This window comes from Phyllopteryx taeniolatus, chromosome 18 (genome assembly GCF_024500385.1).
Source record: "Phyllopteryx taeniolatus isolate TA_2022b chromosome 18, UOR_Ptae_1.2, whole genome shotgun sequence".
Classification (NCBI taxonomy): Eukaryota; Metazoa; Chordata; class Actinopteri; order Syngnathiformes; family Syngnathidae; genus Phyllopteryx; species Phyllopteryx taeniolatus.
Genome location: NC_084519.1, coordinates 5623685 through 5638087, shown reverse-complemented (window position 1 = coordinate 5638087; position 14403 = coordinate 5623685).

Sequence of the window (14403 nt, the reverse complement as noted above, 5' to 3'; positions counted from 1 at the left end):
CCTCCCGTAGATAGATCTATTCTGATGGCTGTATAAGCGAGATTAGAGTCTGCTGCAAAGTAGAAGGGTTCGGCCCAGATTTTTCTCTGATGTCAAATGTTGTCAAGGCTATATAACATATAAATTAACTTCATTCTTACTAGGGACGGATAGCGATACGCATTTACTGTTGATTTGGACTTTTTAGTTATGAAATGGATTTATGTTGTCTATGCTTTGTTACATTATGTTCTTTTTTTTTTTATCAGTTGGCTGCTTCTCTTCTCCAAGTGTGATTTCATCATTCGATAAAAGTTTAATAGAATTTATTGTTGCATAGATTTTATTATGCATTAGTGAGGATTTTCATTCTAGCATTCATTATGACATTATGACGTTTTGTGATTCCGTTGTTACCGCTGTTAACAGTGCTGCATTGTGATACAATTGTCAATGTCAGTTGTTTGGCACCCTCCTCTTGGAATACCAAAAGGGTGGCGCGAGATTCACTGCGGTCAGTTGATTGGACGATATAAGAACAAAAAAGGTCGTTGTTGTATTTTGTATTTAATTGACTGGATATACTGTGTCACATTGCTATGATGTCACACTGTTTACATAACTGACATGGCTGTCACCTTCAGGACAACACACTCAGCAGTGGAACCACAAGCCACATCAAGGATTTCTGTTACAAAGCATGGTCAGCTGAACTGAACTGCATGGTTTGGTAGACGCCTAGCCTCTGGCCTCCCTTTCTGAGGATGGTTAAGTATATGTTTTGTGCGCCCAAGGGAGTTTTTAAACACTCACAGCGGTTTCCCAGAAATGGATCGAAACCATCGTTGAACGGAAAATAAAAGAATAGAAGAACAAGGAAACGTACCACTTGTTTTTGCCAAGTCACCACTGGCCTACAACCAATATTTTATCCATCCATCCATCCATCCATTTTCTTTACCGCTACTCCTCACTAGGTTCGCGGGCGTGTTGGAGCCTATCCCAGCTATCTTCGGGCGAGAGGCGGGGTACACCCTGAACTGGTCGCCAACCAATCGCACACAGAAACAAACAACCATTTGCATTCACATTCACACCTACGGGCAATTTAGAGTCTTTAATCAACCTACCGTGCATGTTTTTGGGATGTGGGAGGAAACCGGAGTGCCCGGAGAAAGCCCACGCAGGCCAGGGAGAACATACAAACTCCACACAGGCGGGGCCGGGATTTGAACCCCGGTCCTCAGAACTGTGAGGCAGACGTGCCAACCAGTCGTCCACCGTGCCGCCGCCAATATTTTATTTTATTATTATTTTCTTTTTTGCTATATGTGGAGCCAACACCAAAGTGAAACAATAAGAGGATTTGTTAGCAATTCTGTATTATTAATTGTTTTCATATGCTTCAAGTTACTTTGCTTGTGTAAATGTGGAGATACACAGACTACTGTGGTTGTGTGAGAAACATCCGATTCACATTGTGGATAGAGACATTAATCATGGCTCAACAGTAAAGCAGATGATATTAATAATGCCATTGTTTATTTCACTTTTCAAAGAACAAGAAGAAAGTAATTTCCATTGAAACTTCATGCTTTAAAAAAATACAAATAATGAAAAAATCAAATCATATTTTTTTTCCCAAAAGCTTTGTTGTGTTCTTCATCATTAATTTATACAGTATAGCATGTTGTTGAATAATGTTACTTAAATCATTACCTGTACATTATTTGAACATTTTATAATGTTGAAATGGTGGGAAATGGGCGACTGGTTAGCACATCCGCCTCACAGTTCTGATGTCGTGGGTCAAAGCAGGGCTCCGGTCTCCCTGTGTGGAGTTTGCATGTTCTCCTCCCACATTCCAGGAACATGCAAGGTATGTTCATTAAAGATTCTAAATTACCCGTGAGTGTGAATGGTTGTTTTGTGCTCTGCGATTGCCTGGCATCCGGTTCACAGTGTACCCTGCCTTTTGCCCGAAGTCATCTGAGATAGGCTCCAGCATCCCCGCAACCTTATTGATGATAACAAAGAACAAAGAATTGATGAATGGATGATGATGATGATGTTGATGAAACACTACTGGCATGGATTATCTTTACTGCTGTTATCTTTTATTGGGAAAATTAATATTTTTGTGCATGTTCGTGCTGTGCATGTTTCTGCATGTACCTAGCCATGAAAACGTTATATTTCGCTATAATTTGGAAGCAGTTTTAGTTTTCAAATATAGAAAAGGAAAATTCTTCGATGAACCGCAAAAGATGTGTTTTCTATATATTTTTTTTTTTTTTACGAATTACTGTACAAAGATCTCTTTTTGTATGAAAACCTACTGAATTCTCATGAGAAATGGCTCAATAGTGACAATTTATGACTGAAAGATGTTAGGTTACAGTCCCTCAAAATAAATAAAAGGTGCCCTCCTTATCAACAGTAAACAAAATGTGGCAAAACTGGAAGCGCTTGTGCCCTCACCCACATCTTGTCACAGAGAGAAAATGTGTATTAACACAGTAGCCTACAGTGCTTGATTAGTTCCTCTCTCTCTCTCTCTCTCTCTCTCTCTCTCTCTCTCTCACCTGTTGACTCATCATCAGTCTCTCATTAAGGTGCACGCATGGCACTAATGTGTAACTTTGTGATTAGCGGGAGCAGAGTGAGCGCGTTGGCTCCATATAAAGGGAGGGCGGATGTGGCGGAGACAGGAGACAGGAGGGACAAATGAACAAGTCGTCACTCCGAGTGACTGCATATTGACAGTAGAGGCCATGTTGACAGATTAAACACACCTGCAGCTGGGAGAGTCCAGCATAGAGGGCGAGACCAAAGGGCTCTTAGACAGTCACCGACAAGCCCTTCTGTTAGAATATCTGCAGCTCTTAATTAAATATGACTTTATGAGCAAACAGCAACAACCTTACTAGAACACACAGTACAGTCAGGATGTAAAATATACAGGGGGTCCTCGCTGAAACAATTGTCTCGACCTACGACAATTCACAGTTACGAAAGGCGCTCAATTTGAGCCCTTTCCAATGTGCAGGCCAACCACAATAGTAAAGGTAGGGAATGGTTCCGTTTCTGTTTTTGATCATTTTATGTCAATGTCTTAGAGGTATTTTTCGTACAAATATTTACTGTAACAATAACTTTAGCATACATTAGTTAATGTCAGAATCACAAGACACACAAGGAAATTGTCTCCAGGAGTTGGATCCTATCTAGTATCACAACAGACAGCCACTATGACGAAATATACGTTTAGAACATAAAAAACGTTTAGAACATAAAAAACATAATTGTGGAGAGTCATTGAACAATGAAAGTGTACTGATATAATGACACAAGTGCAAAGGATGCAGAGTCCTCTACCAATCTAGAGCAGTTTAAAATGAGTAATTTTGCAATGATCTGGTACAGTGATGATTGTGCAAATGGTACAGAGAGGTGTCAAACACACACTGTAAGTGGCCAGTAGCAATCAACAACAGTATGTAAACAGTGCAGTGTGATAGTGTGTGTGTGTCCCGACACAGAGGTGCAAAATTGGCAGCATGTTGCAATGACATTGTAAGTTTGCTGTTTAAGACGTTAATGGCAAGAGGGTGCACCCCAAATATTTTTTCACAGCACTGTAGATGAAGAAAGATACATTGTTAGTTGGCGTAAATAATATTTTTGAACAAATTAAATGAAATAAAATATGAAAGTGGATCATTTCACACACCTGATAATCTTATATGGCACAATAAAGTGCCATGAGATGATGAGTGGTTGCGAATCATTGTCCTCGTTTGCAGATGAGTTCAGATTCAGGGCAGTCTCACCACTCTTGTGCATATCGCGTAGGTGCCCCCCTGCTGGCATGTTGCTATTCATTACCACTTGTGAGGAAGACCAAGCACGCCCACAGTAGCAGACATGCACACACAATTTGCCAGCAGCAGAAGGTTTGTGATATGTAAATGTAGTTCTATCTATGCCCGAGGTAATAGGGACAACAAAGGCATGATAAAGGTGCCATTTTAGTCCATTTAGCTGCAGGATATGATTAGTAACAACCCACAGCAGGTGAGACGTTTGCTGCTCTGCTACACCGGTGATGGGAATGGATGGGAGAGTGCTAAAGGCAGAAGAGGGGAATGAAAGACGTTAAACAAGTAGGAAATTAGAGCACAATAACAAGAGGCAGAGATGATTAAGATAAGCGGCTCTGATCACACTTAGCTACAACATTGAAGCATTCAAAAAAAACAAAAACAAAGGAGGCTCTCTATACTAAGTAGACAACAAAAAGGGACCAAGAGGGAGGAAGAAATGGAGGTGAAGAAAGGAGATAGCGCTCTGTCAGGCACAGCACGTTTATTTGCTCTTGTAAGAACGAGGGCTTTCCTTCTACACGTCCTTATCTTTGTTGTCCTCCTGGATGTCGGTGTCAAACCGAGAGCCGGCATGTGAATTCTTCCCCTGCGCTGTCACCTCGCCGGTTGTAGCCCAGGACTGGCTTTGTGAAGTAATCCTCTAATTATGTCAATTAAAGGGCTGAGGAAAGGAGGAGAGTGCAAAGACATTTTGTATGGGGGCAAAAAGTAAGTATAATGACATACACAAGTGCAGGGTACAAAGGTTTACCGAACTGTCTTCTTGGCTCTTAATTTACATGACAATGGGATTTGAGAGGCAGAAAACATTTCAGATCTGGGAAAACAGAAAGTGCTCTAGTAATGGTGGTAGTTGTAGTTGTAGTAGTGTTTGTATAAAACACTTTGACTTGTGCAGTGTATTTAATTATTGGAATGCTGAAGAAATGTCACACAATAATAGCGTAGGAACACAAATATTACAATATAATAATATAACCAGTGTTGGGAAAGTTCATTTTCTGTGCGAACGTGTTCAAACTTCAGTTCATCATTCTAAAAATGAACGATTTCAGTTCATAGTTCATAATTGAAATTTTTGAACTCAGTTCACTGTTCCAAAACTACGTTGTAGTTTGTTTGTTTTTCAATAATGCATGTTGCTGACTATTACTCTCAGAATACTGGCATTTCCCACCCATACAGTCCACACTAGTAGCCAGCTGTAGCTACATTGTAGGATGGAAACCCTACAATCTCAAAAACATTCAGAAACACTTGTTGCTTGAATTGTGTTTTTTTATAATGGGGAATGAAAACAAAAACAGGTCTTTTGTCATTTGTGTGCAAACAAAAGCATGCAACATAGCACCTCTGGCTGACTTATACAATATACATACATACATATATCCAAAATAGTATTAATATAATAATAATAATATCAATATTATACAAACTATTATCTTATCTAGTCTTATATTACAAAACAAAATAAATTCCATATTATGACAGTCTGATCGTGTGTGTCAGTGTTTTTATTAAAAGCATTCAGATACAGAACACATTCTCTCCCATTTACAAAGTGTCCCTGACCACACCTGGCACATATAAACATGAATGGCAGCCATACTGAATTGGTTGCCGAATACTGCGTTTAATGCAGCCCTATGGGGGCACAAGCCAGTGCAAACTGTAGGCCGGTCCCAAGCCCGGATAAATGCAGAGGGTTGCGTCAGGAAAGGCATCCGGCTTAAAACTTTGCCAAACAAATATGAGCGTTCATGCAAAGAATTACATACCGGATCGGTCGTGGCCCGGGTTAACAACGTCCGCCACCGGCGCCGTCAACCTGCAGGGCGCCATTGGAAATTCAGCTACTGTGGGTCAAAATCGAAGAAGAATAAGAAGAGGTGGAAAGCGGGTTCTTCGTCAGAAAAAAAGAGGAAAGCACAGAGCCTAGAACTGAATGTGGGGACTTTGAATGTTGGGACTATGACAGGAAAATCTCGGGAGTTGGTTGACATGATGATTAGGAGAAAGGTTGATATATTGTGTGTCCAGGAGACCAGGTGGAAAGGCAGTAAGGCTAGAAGTTTAGGGGCAGGGTTTAAATTATTTTACCATGGTGGAGATGGGAAGAGAAATGGAGTTGGGTTTATTTTAAAAGAAGAGTTGGCTAAGAATGTCTTGGAGGTGGAAAGAGTATCAGATCGAGTGAAGAGGCTGAAACTTGAAATTGAGGGTGTTATGTACAATGTGATTAGTGGCTATGCCCCACAGGTAGGATGTGACCTAGAGGTGAAAGAGAAATTCTGGAAGGAGCTAGACAAAGTAGTTCTGAGCATCCCAGACAGAGAGAGTCCTGATTGGTGAAGATTGTAATGGACATGTTGGTGAAGAAAATAGGGGTGATGAAGAAGTGATGGGTAAGTACGGCATCCAGGAAAGGAACTTGGAGGGACAGATGGTGGTAGACTTTGGAAAAAGGATGCAAATGGCTGTAGTGAACACTTTTTTCCAGAAGAGGCACGAACATATGGTGGCCTACAAGAGCGGAGGTAGAAGCACGCAGGTGGATTACATCTTGTGCAGACGATGTAATCTGAAGGAGGTTACCGACTGTAAGGTTGTGGTTGGGGAGAGTGTGGCTAGACAGCATAGGGTGGTGGTGTGTAAGATGACTCTGGTGGTGGGGAGGAAGATTAGGAAGACAAAGGCAGAGCAGAGAACCATGTGGTGGAAGCTGAGACAGGACGAGTGTTGTGCAGCTTTTCGGGAAGAGGTGAGACAGCCTCTCGGTGGACAGGAGGAACTTCCAGAAGACAAGACCACTGCAGCCAAGGTGATCAGAGAGGCAGGCAGGAGAGTACTTGGTGTATCTTCTGGCAGGAAAGGAGAGAAGGAGTCCTGATGGTGGAACCTCACAGTACAGGAAATCATACAAGGAAAAAGGTTAGCTAAGAAGAAGTGGGACACTGAGAGGACTGAGGAGAGGCGAAAGGAATACATTGAGATGCGACACAGGGCAAAGGTAGAGGTGGCAAAGGCCAAACAAGAGGCATATAATGACATGTATGCCAGGTTGGACTCGAAAGAAGGAGAAAATGATCTATACAGGTTGGCCAGACAGAGGGATAGAGATGGGAAGGATGTGCAGCAGCTTAGGGTGATTAAGGATAGAGATGGAAATATGTTGAGTGGCGCCAGTAGTGTGCTAGATGGATGCAAAGAATACTTTGAGGAGTCGATGAATGAGGCAAGTGTGGTGGACCAGGAAGTGGCAACTATTAGTAAGGGGGAAGTTAGAAAGGCATTAAAGAGGATGAAAAATGGAAAGCTAGTTGGTCCTGATGACATTCCTGCGGAGGTATGGAAGCATCAAGGAGAGATGGCTGTGGAGTTTTTGACCAGTTTGTTCAATAGAATTCTAGCGCGTGAGAAGATGCCTGAGAAATGGAGGAAGTGTCCTGGTGCCCATTTTGAAGAACAAGGGTGATGCGCAGAGCTGTGGGAACTATAGAGGAATAAAGTTGATGAGCCACACAATGAAGTTATGGGAAAGAGTAGTGGAGGCTAGACTCAGGACAGAAGTGAGTATTTGCGAGCAACAGTATGGTTTCATGCCTAGAAAGAGTACCACAGATGCATTATTTGCCTTGAGGATGTTGATGGAAAAGTACAGAGAACGTCAGAAGGAGCTGCATTGTGTCTTTGTAGATCTAGAGAAAGCCTATGATAAAGTACCCAGAGAGGAACTGTGAAACTCCATGCAAAAGTCTGGAGTGGCAGAGAAGTATGTTAGAATAATACAGGACATGTACGAGGGCAGCAGAACAGTGGTGAGGTGTACTGTAGGTGTGACAGACAAATTTAAGGTGGAGGTGGGACTGCATCAGGGCTCAGCCCTGAGCCCCTTCCTGTTTGCAGTGGTGATGGATAGGCTGACAGATGAGGTTAGACTGAAATCCCCGTGGACCATGATGTTTGCAGATGACATTGTGATCTGCAGTGAAAGCAGGGAGCAGGTGGAGGAACAGTTAAAAAAATGGAGGCATGCACTGGAAAGACAAAGTTAGAGAGAGCAGACTTCGATGGTTCGGACACGTCCAGAGGAGAGAAAGTGAGTATATTGGTAGAAGGATGATGAGGAGAGCTAGAGGAAGACCAAAGAGAAGGTTGATGGATGTCGTGAGGGAAGACATGAGGGCAGTTGTTGTTTGAGAGGAGGATGCAGGAGATAGAAAAGGATGAAGCGCTGTGGCAACCCCTAAAGGGACAAGCCGAAAGCAAAAGAAGATCCCCCAACCTGAAGGCTTGTATATAATGTGTTCAGATGGGTTTTATCCTGGACAAATTTTAGGTTGGGAAAGACTGTTCCATTGTATCCTGCGCCTGACTGGTAACTAGCTCTCGCCCAAAGTCAGCTGGGATAGATTCAAGCCCACCCGTGACCCTTATTGGGACGAGTGGTATAGAAAATGGATGTAGTAGATGTTCTGTTGCAATGACCTCTGGAGTGAGACAAGCTCTGGTCACAGTGCATGAAGTTGACAGCACAAAAAGGATGCAGCCGAAATAATGAAGAGAAAGGCATCACTGCAAATTCAGGATGAGTGTCAGCCAGGGAGATTTAGGAAGCCTTAAAGTGTTGTACATTACCTCAAATAGGATTTGCAGTAGCTATAGCTGTGAGAGATTACACAATAACATAGTACACAGTCACGTTGTAATCACACATTTGTCAGAGCCCTGCAGAGGAATGCCATTTGATATTTGTTATATGGGCCTTAACACAGCCACGCAATTTTTACTCAATCACACGCTTAACCATTAACTTTAATATGAATCTAATCAATACTGTGTATATTTGTTCACCAGTCATTGAGGTTAAGATAATACATACAGCACTTGAACAAAAACGTAAAAGGCGAAGGCATATTTCAGGAAAGCAACGTGTGAAGTGACTCACAGATAAAGCCCATTTACTCTATGTGTATGAAATTCTCACTGTTGACACCTTACTAAAAGTAGTTAGATTCTGATTAACTTTTCAGCTGAAACTGAGCTTAATGAAAACAGTGTGCAACGATAAACCAGCTCTCGCATCCCAGGGGCCATGCAAATGTTGGGAGGAGTGCAAGAAAGTAAAGAACTAGGTACTAATCAGCCACAAACCCAAGAAGAAGTTTGTTTTGTAAGTAATAGCCAAAATTATTTGAAATTGGCTGCTTCACACCAAAGTGGCAGACTTAATGTGTCTTTTCAGCCATCGCTTCTTGAGACTTTAGGGGGGGTTACTCATGGTAAACATGAATGTCAAATATCGTGTTAAGTGAAACTGGCTTCAGGTACTGAATAAAAAAATAATAATAAAAAAATCAGGGCATCCTACCAAACCAATTTTTGAACTCATTCCTGCGAGGATACATTTTTACCAGGATAAACCTTTTGCAAAAATCTGTGATTTTGTGAGTATGGGAACACTCTCAAAGTGGCAATTTATTTGGCTGGGGAAAAAGACTATGAGGAAAAAGACATTAGTATTCGGTATGTAGCTTTTTTTTTGTCAATTAAACCCTTAAAACAAAATACTAAAAAGAAGCCAGCACACATACAAACTAAGAGATAATATGAAGCGCAACATTCACCAATATTGTATGTGTACAGTATGTGTTGAGTCTTGTGCAACTATTATTTATACTGCAATGTATTAGTAATGATAATATAATTCTGCTGAACAATGCCTGATTTTCTTTTTTTTTTTGGATTCCATTTTTATTTATTATTACATTTGTCAGTAATTAACAGATGGGCAGATGGGCACATTTTTATCTAATGAAAGTCCCCTAGCTTAATGCTAACATATAATGCGCAACGCCATAGACAGGCTAATGTAAATTAGCTTAGATGTTTAAACTATAAAGCTTAAAAAACAGCTCTTTTAACACACCTGGATCAGCAACACATACTGAACAAATAGCATACAACAATAATTACAGCTATTCTCGCTGTCCTGTGAGAAGAACTTGTCCCTAAATATTAGTTTGGGACCTTATCTGCCACTTGTTCTTGCTCTTAATTACAGACTGCAGCTCTTCCAGAAAGGACAAGGAGAGCACAATTTCACATTTGAAAACTGCACTGTAGTTATTATAAAGTAAGTTATAGTTAGAAATGATTTGTCACAGTGCCATCTGTTGGATAGCTCACTTGACGTTAACGTGTACACATGCTGGTACAGATCGGTCATGCAAAGTCATTTATAATTCCCTGGACCGGTTGGCGGACGACTTACCTCACTGATTCTGATCCTTTTTAGCTATCGGCAACAATCCCCCAGGACGCGTCCCTCGTTGATGACATCGTCTCTCAGCAAGGCCACTTGATTGATCCATCGCCATTTTGGTGCCCGCGGTTTTGATGAAGTGGTATGCAGGTAACGAGCGGAGGATGACTGCCAAAAACACCCATAGTGCTTTGTCAATGTCAGGAGGACGCACTCAGGGTCCCCGTGCAGCGCAGACAGAGATTAAGAGCAGGTAAAATTGTGGAATTGTGTGTGATTTTGTGTGCATACGTGTGTGTGTGAGTCTATGTCTGTGTGCGCACGTTATGCCGCGACTACTACTATGCATCATCAGCTCTATTGGGTTATCTTGTAACACTATCATCTATTATATAGTGAAATACCGCCACATGACTAACTACTCAGGGGACACACACACACTTACACACGAACACAAACAGACAGACTCACACATACAGTCATCCCTCGCAACCTTTCCCCTAAGATTAAAGGTCACAGGGGAAGTCAAATGAAGTGGCACACGGAGGAAGGCTGGATGCAAGCATGTTGCACCCGATAAAGACTGTTTTTCTTCAAATGGTTTCCTCGTTCGAGGGGCCAGCAGGGGGCCTCGGAGCCAAGGAGTGTGTGGAATCGTGTGTGGGCATATAGACGCGCGAGCGTGTGAAATACAATACATATCGTATGCGAGTTGAATTTCTGTCAAGGGCGAAGCAAACCTGTCAGAAAGCATCACGCCGTGCTGCCATGGCAACGACATTAGCGCCCACGAAGGTCACGAGATGCCCCCTCCTGCTGCGCGGCTGTCATGAATGACACACGGCTAAAAGCCACAGCAACACACACAAATTCAATCCGCCGCCTGAGTAGTGTTCATTACCAACTTTTTTTTACGGTTGCTGGGAAGCAGACAGGATTTTGCGTTGCCACGGGAGACGGCTGATGCTGCGGCTCAGACAGAGTTGATTTGATTTGGCATTATATTTAGGGAATAAGAAGAGCTGGCGGGCGGGGGTTTAAGCCATAAGAGCTGTATCGCGCCAAAAGTGTTCTATTTTTATTGAGTCCGGAGATACAAATTTAAAAGCGCACGACTGTGGACTTAGACACACAAACAGATGTGCGCACGCACACACACTCTTCTCACAGGCTCATTAGATTTCTCCCATCTGTCTGGAGAGGATCCGTGGGACGTCGCCATCACTTACCTCAACTACACAAGGATCTAACGGCATCTCATTACACACACAAACACACACACACGTAGGCAAGAGCAGTGAGGTTAGCGCAATGGTTGGTGTTGGTAAGATGATCGACGTTCAGCTCGTCCGTGTGTCCTGCTTTTTGTTAATAATGTGGTCAGGCCACAATGGCACCCATTGCCCGCCTAACCCAGCTTCTGCACCAATAAATTGGTACGCCAAGCATTTGGTATCCCAATAAGCTCAGAGGTGTGACTTTTACATTAATACTAACATACTATCGGATTTTACAGTGCCTGTAATCATGTATAGGGCTCATTTTCATATCATTTGATGAATAACGGTAAAGATATGGCCCACTGAATTTCCTTTTGAAACGCTGTTATCCGTGAAATTCGGTATTCTAAATCAATATTTTTCCAAAAAAATTTTAAAACCAAAATGTCTTTACCGTCAGGTGTCCAAAATGAAGTTTCATGATTTGCAAAATGCTTTCTGAAGATCCTAATTACATTTTTGGATCTAGAGGATTTTTCTCCTATTGTTTAATATGCCTTTTCCATGAAAAATAACACAAATGAATCTTAGTGTCTTCAGAGTTCCTTTTTTTGGGGGTTCTTTGTCTTTCTTTGTCATTCAAGTCAAGTCTTTACTGGTAATACCACTGGAGTCTCGTTATGTTGTTGCAATACACCAAAGGGATATTTGAGCTGGCGGCACGGTGGACGACTGGTTAGAGCGTCAGTCTCACACTTCTGAGGACCCGGGTTCAATCCCCGGCCCCGCCTGTGTGGAGTTTGCATGTTCTCCCCGTGCCTGCGTGAGTTTTCTCCGGGGACTCCGGTTTCCTCCCACATCCCAAAAACATGCATTAATTGGAGACTCTAAATTGCCCGTAGGCATGACTGTGAGTGCAAATGGTTGTTTGTTTGTATGTGCCCTGCGATTGGCTGGCAACCAGTTCAGGGTGTACCCCGCCTCCTGCCCGATGACAGCTGGGATAGGCTCCAGCACGCCCGCGACCCTAGTGAGGAGAAGCGGCTCAGAAAATGGATGGATGGATGGATATTTGAGCTGAAGTGTCAGGATGAGGCAGCCATTTTGCATTCACATAGTAGCATAAATGGTGTTATGTGAATGAATATGCATTCATTTGTGAACGTATCAGAACAACTGAATGTCTTTACCGGTATTACGACTGTATAAAGACAAGAATGTAAATTTATGCACTTGTATCCACATAGTTTGAAGGGCAACACGTAAATTGTGCCACTCACATGATTTTTATGAAGCTGTCTATGTCTTTACCGTTCGTCTTTACCATTGTTGAAATGGTCACCGCCATTTGCACTGCCAATAAGCATTGCCTTTACCATTTAATGCCTAAACCTTTAAACCAATAACCTTTTGAAAATAGAATTCCATCATGTACCGAGGATTCCCTGTACTTACTTGTTTCAGAATGCTATATGGGGATAAGGTTAACATTTACTTGCACCATGGGAACAATAGTTTATAAAGAAAAATAGAAACACTGGTTGCAAAATAAGTTAAACATCTTATGACAGCTAATACAAGAGTTGTGTCAGAAATTCTGACTTTTTGAAGATAACTAATCCACATATACTTCTCCAAAGGTAAAGGTATCAGCAAAAATGAAAAAGATAAATCATTGAACACTATCAAGGTTTGACTTTAAGTTAGAGCCTTTTTATGTGTATTAACAATAATTTATGGGAATGTGCACATATTTTAGGGCATTGGCATGGATAAACTACACTTAAATAAAATTCAATTAAGTTTTGACCCAACACTATAGAGATCTTAGTCCCACACATCATGCACACGTTTTACTGCAGGGCTATTGATTCTCTTTTTTTTTTTTTTTTTTTTTTTTTTTTTTTTTGGTTCATCAATGAAACAATTTAATGAAAACTGGCGCCACAAATAAATCAAAGACAATTGTCTTTGTCCATATGTTAACGGGTGACTTCTTGGTTCACAGAGGATAACCTAAATTGATGTGACTGTACCATTTTTTTAATGTCAGGCTGATACTTGCTTTGTGTCTAAAATGTCAAAAAGCAAAATTGATTTCTTTAACAATGGTGGAGAAAAATGAAAGTAAGCCATAGTTTTCTTTGTTATGCGTCCGTTTGTAAATTAGAAGACAAGTTCCTACTTTATGGAATATTATATACAGTAAGATAAGACAGACAGGACTCTACCATTTACGTTCAGGGTAACAGTTGTAGATTCCAAACAACACATGATCTAACAGGAGGTTGTAATATTGGAGGTTGTAAAAAACGTGCCCTTCTCGATGATGTGATGTCTGATCTTGATCCCTGAGAGTGTTGGTTTATGGGCCAGGTGTTTATGCATCAAGGCGACAGAGTAGTCCTCATTGAGGTGAGGGGGAGGATAAGGGCCTATACTTCACTTCACTCCTCCTTGACCTGTCAATACTCTCTTACTGACTTTTCTTCTACAGCCCATCTTTGGCCTTGTCTCCACCAGGCGATGCCGTACTGGAGTAGTAGACCCTTATCTTGGTTGGTCTTTCCACCATGCCACAAGCTCGATTTCAGCGAAGCAGAGTGTTTTTAATTCGATTAATACAGGACAGCAACATACAGTCAGCAACAATGAAAGATAGTCAGCATTCAGTCTATTCTTAGCATGTGGCTGTTTATTACACAAAGACGGTCCATGGACACAATTGTCTGTTAACCAATCAACAGACTGCAGTTTGATAGAAACAAAATAAAAAGGGTTAGAAATGCAACTCACCCATCCATCCATCAATTATATGAACCCACCATTACGTTAATTCTAGTTGCAATTAGTGGGAGTCCTGTGCGTGTTTCTCGTCCACAAATTGGCCGGGTCTCATCTTCAATTCCACAGGAGAGCAACTTGCTAGGGGTCTCCTTCTTTTGTAAATTATTATTAATATTGCGGTCATCCACAACAATACCTTTCTACAACCCCAATTCCAATGAAGTTGGCACGTATGTTAAACATAGATAAAACAGAATATAATGAT